At 42.4% G+C, this 5,402-nt stretch overlaps 1 non-coding gene across 1 annotated transcript; it reads left to right on the forward strand.

The window, feature by feature from the left end:
* The first annotated feature begins 819 nt into the window (after positions 1 to 819).
* On the forward strand, positions 820 to 966 carry LOC115522476. The gene has a single exon (XR_003971394.1). It is a non-coding gene; the product is annotated as a U4 spliceosomal RNA (small nuclear RNA).
* The last annotated feature ends 4,436 nt before the right edge of the window (positions 967 to 5,402 follow it).

Raw genomic sequence — 5,402 nt, forward strand, 5'->3', positions numbered from 1 at the left:
TAACCAACTGAGCCACTCAGGTGCCCCTCATTGACAAGCTTTAGAACAAGATTTGGGGTATTTTATTTCCTAATCTATACCATAGGAGCTGATCGTCCTCTGTTTCAATATAGATAAACTGGAACCAGGCTGGGGCAAAGGTTTTATTTTATCAACAAAACACTACACAAAAAACAGTTCTGCATTTCCCTGCTTTCCATGGCTCTCTCTTCTGTAGGTTCATCCCTGACAAAACTGTTCCCTTTTCTCCAACCCTCCCCACAACTTTCCAAGAGGAAAAAGCCCTGGGGTGCCTGGGTGGCTCAGTCAGTTAGGCATTGGACTTGGGCTCAGGCTCAGCTCATGATCTCATGGTCCAGTTTGTGGGTTTGAGGTCATGATCTCACGGTTCATGGGTTCAAGCCCCACTTAGGGCTCTGTGCTGACAGCTCAGAGCCTGGAGCCTGCTTTGGATTCTGTGTCTCCCTCTCTCTCTGCCCCTCTCCCACTCATGCTCTGTCTCTCAAAAATAAATAAATGTTAAAAAAAATTTTTTTAGGAGCACCTGGGTGGCTCAGTTGGTTGGGCATCTGACTTCAGCTTGGTCATGATCTTGCAATGATGGTCATGATCATGAGGTCATGATCTCACGGTTTGTGGGTTCGAGCCCCGTGTTTGGCTCCATGCTGACAGCTCAGAGCCTGGAGCCTGCTTCGGATTCTGTGTCTCCCTCCTTCTCTGCCCCTGCCCTGCTCACGCTCTGTGTCTCTCTGTCTCTCAATAATAAATAAATGTTAAAAAATTTTGTTTTAATTTCTTTTAATTAAAAAAAAAAGCCCTAGCTTTGCGCAGTGGCAGTATCGTAGCCAATGAGGTTTATCCGAGGCGCGATTATTGCTAATTGAAAAAAAAAAGCCCTAAACAAAAGCTCCCTTTTCACAGAATGTTAAGTATCAGGCAATGGAGTGTCAGTAAGTCAGCTTCAGAGAAAGAAATATGTAGCCAGAGCAAAAGGGAAATCAGCCTGTGCTGGAATCAGCTATATATATATATATATATATATATATATATATATATATGTCCTTTCTATTGTTCTTTGTTTCCCCTTATGCACCTTCATACATTTTTTACCCTGGAGAACCCTCAGGACTGTATCTCAAATGCCTCCCAAGGCACCCAGCTAAAGAGCTAATGAACCCCAGGGTCTGGCTATAGATTCCACCCACAGCCTTCGGTGCATCCTACCTGAACTTCTGCTCTTTACTCAAAGCCACATGATGAATGGAAACTTTAAACGTTCTTTGGATGCTCCTGGTTTTTGAATCACTGTTTAAATGGGCTTGACATTAAAAAGTTTGAAAACTTTTTTAAGAGAGAAAGGGAAGAAGGTGAGGGAAAAGAGGGGAACCATCTGTCCAAAAAGTAGGCAAACCAACATTATCTCAGAGCAGACCCACACCGTGTGGTGTGAGTTACACCTGGGTGCCCCATCAGAGACCATGATGACTGTTACTGCTGCCACCCTCTGTCTGGATATTTCTTCTGACATTCTTTAACATTGCTCTAGATTTGTGTGGTTCTAAACATTTGTGGCCACATAGAGAAAGATGAAGTCCAGCTGAAGTAGAAGTAAAATTATTTTCTTGTAATTCTGCCTTTAAGTGAGTACTGAAAAAGAAGTTGATAAGGTGAGCTGGGCTCTCTGGAGAATCTCTTAGACTATAAGAGAGGTGTAGATAAGGGTGGCCACCAGGCTGTTCTCCAAAGTAAAGGCAAGATGTTTAGTGCACAGTGAAGTTGCCGGAGAAACTGGCACAGAGGACGTCAGCCCGAAACCACCTTATTTATAAATATTTCAGATTCACTGTCACACACAAGGCTGGGGGATCAATGTGACATGGCAACAGATATGGAAAATGGGGTGAAGGCAAAGGGGGGAAAGTGAAATAACCAGAGTTACATGGATATATGAGACAATGAAGGGCTATGGAGTAAATGTAGAGGGCTGATTGTTGTTGAGATTCAGAAAAATTTCTGAATTTCTTTGAACAAATCACAACATATTTCTGCCATGAAGATACAAAGAGTGTTGATGAACCAGCTCAAAATAATCTCCAAGAGCACCAATCTGTCTGGTTTCCCAATATTTTCCCTTCTGTGCCTTACAATGCAGGGTGACGTTGATTTTTTTAAGCCTAAATGAACTGAGGTTAATTGAATTTTGAGGATTTCACAACAGGCTTCAGATCACTGGAGACACTCTACGTTGTTGTGAAACTGCAGCTCGGAAGTTCCTGCCATCCCACAGATCTAGGCCTAGCGGAGCAGACCGACCACCTCAAGAAAAACAAAAGAATAGTAACAGAAATCCCCTTTTCCAGGTATGAGTAAATAGCAATAAAAAGAGGAATGATTTTATTTAATAAATGATTTCATGGCCTTTAAGATTTGCCCTTCCAGGATCTAGCTGTGGTGCCAGTACCCTCTGGTCCTGGAGGGGGTGGGGGGAGTGAAGGGGGCGGGGAGGGGTGAGCCTGCCGGAGGCTAGGGCCCCTGTGGCATTGGAGACAGTGGGAGAAAGGCCTGGCTAAGAGCCTTCAAAGTAAGTCAAGCAAATTGGTAACTTTCCCTAAACAAAGAGCACACACAGGCACAAGCACTTGATTGAGAACAAAATTCTATAAACGTTTCCTTCTGGGCAAAGTTCAAGGCACAGGCCAGCCTTTCCCCACAGAAAAGGAGAAAGATGATGGAGACAATTACACTCACTGGTTTTCTTTGTGAGGTCATGATTTTTCATAATTTTCCAGAAGTAATAATGTACACACTGAGACAGATAAGCCATCTAACATGAACACCACCGAGATTACGCTCAATCTTCTGTTATAAAAGAAGTCTCTGAAATTCTTCCACTCTGAAATAACTCCTTCCTAGGCCTCCAGACCAGCCTTTTCAGAGAGCAGCAGGGGATGTTTTCAATGCTCTCCAGCTCAATGCTACATCTAAAGGGGAGACAGGCTCAGCTTCATCTATGAAAGTGGTACAGCAGACCCTGTCTTCTGTGTGTCCAGTGATATGTGAAGCCCTGGGGGAAATACAGAGGAACAGGACCCAGTTCCTGCCCTTGAGAAGTTCATGGTTTCATGGGGGAACCAGGAGCCAAGGCTCCATACATAGTAGCTGCTCCTGATTGGGGGCCATGGTTGCTAGGCAGCTGGTCCAGAACAGCTAGTCAAGTTGGGAAATCAAGTCCTGCTTTTAGCTCTGCCCCTTGACATGTGAGATAAGTCACTTGTCTCAGGATCCTCTGCCTACAGTGTAATACACATAATTAGGAATTACTTAACATCTCTCCTATAATGAGATATAGCTGCATATGCCCAGATATATTTTAATGATTCCAATTAAAAGGGAACATAATTCTGTTCCCAGGTCATCTTGACTAAAACCCAAGCACCTTTTCCCACCAGTCTTACAGATCATTATTACATTTCTTTGGCGTCCTCTGAAATGCCATTCACAAATTCAGTAAGTATTTGTGAGAGAATGAGCAAATGACTCAAGAATCATTTTGATTTCTTTGAATCATTTGCTGGATCCTCATGCTACAACATCTAGCACTTAGCCATCGATGCCCTTCCCTCTGTCATGGACATCTGCCCAGTATCCATTTCCCCTTTTTCTAGTAATTTGTCTTCGGGAACTATCACTCCTTATTAGATACAAGCATGTGGTCCCTTTATGCAAACCTAAGCGAGGTGAGAAACATAACAATCTTGAACGTTCTTCAGAATGGTTGGAGTTCAATGGAGACTACTGTATCCTAAAGAGATTATTCCTTAGTTCTCGCTGTCTAGACCCCAAGGCCTGCCCTGGCTCCTGTCCTCTCTGAGTCTGTATTTTCTGCTTTCCATTTAGTTCTGTGACCTACCTTTATATACTTAATAAAAACCTTTCATGCTTAAATTAACTACAGTTGGTTTCCATTGCTTATAACTGAAGTATTCTAACTGCTGCACACACCTTCAGAAAAGGTCCAGGTAATTAAACTGGGATACCAAAATAGAAAAAGAGAACTTTCAGAGCTAAAAGAAGTCTTCAAAATCTAGTCCAACTCTTATTTTGTAGATAGCTTGACTCAGAGATGTTAAATGACTTGATCAAAATCCTAACATCCTGGCTCCCTGTCTAGGAGCCTTCCTACTTTTTCACTCTGTTTCCTGTCCTCAAGTCTCTTCTAAGGTTATTGTCTATGGCTGTTTTCATCAAGTAGTTACAACACAGGACACACAGTTCACGAAGCCTAAAATATTTACTGTTTAGTCCATTATAGAAAAAGTTTGCCTATACCTGCCATACACAATATATAAATGAATGAGTGTGGATATGTTAAGAAAAAAACACTTTAGACACTGAAATTAGAATTTCATATCATTTTCACATTTCTCCTATTCTTTTGATTTTTAAAAAAGCATTTAAAAATGTAAAAACCATTCTTAGTTAATGGACTGTACAAAAAACAGGCAGTAGGCCAGATTTGACTTACAGACTATAGTTCACCTGGTTAAGTCAGTTTGAATTAGGGTTTCTGCTACTTGCAGTGAAGTACTACCTAATTGATACAATAAAGTCATCCTACATTTATTGATCATCTACTATGCACTGAGCATACAATAAAGAATAAGATACAATCCCTTCCCCCAAGGATTCAGAGTCTTCCACAATAAGCCACCATTTATTGAGGACATTTTACAATGTGCTAATCACCTTGCCCTTCACATGAATTATTTTATTTAATCTTCATCAACAATGCCACAAGATGTCTTATGTTATTATTCCTACTTTACAGATGAGGAAAGTGAGGCTCAGAAGTACCTTGCCCAAGGTCACCTAGCTAGTGGGTAGGAGAACAAAGACCTAAACGTAGGTTGTAGGACTCTGAAGTCTGGGAACTTAACCACTGTGCTATATGAACACTCCATAGGGTATCTCCAACCCACACTGTGATTCCCATTGTCCACCTCTTTTTTAAAAAGTTTTTTTTAATGTTTACTTTTGAGAGAGAGCACACACAAGCAGGGGAGAGGCAGAGAGAGGGGGACAGAGGATCTGAAGCAGGCTCTGTGCTGACAGTAGAGAGCCCAACGTGGGGCTTGAACTCATGAACCATGAGATCATGACCCAAGCCAAAGTCAGACGCTTACCCAACTGAGCCACCCTGGTGTCCCCCATTATCCACCTCTACCTCCTCCTGCCCTATCCCCTCTCAGACTGCAGGACTCACCATGCCCCACAGAACTTTCCCTGCAACGCAGCTCAGCTCCCTTTCACAGTCTTCTGACCATCCCAACCACCAACACTTAGTACCACTCCTTCTGAACACCACACCACTTAATGTCTACATTACTCATTTTAAGCTTATA

Source organism: Lynx canadensis, chromosome C1 (assembly GCF_007474595.2).
Source record: "Lynx canadensis isolate LIC74 chromosome C1, mLynCan4.pri.v2, whole genome shotgun sequence".
In the NCBI taxonomy this organism is placed as follows: domain Eukaryota; kingdom Metazoa; phylum Chordata; class Mammalia; order Carnivora; family Felidae; genus Lynx; species Lynx canadensis.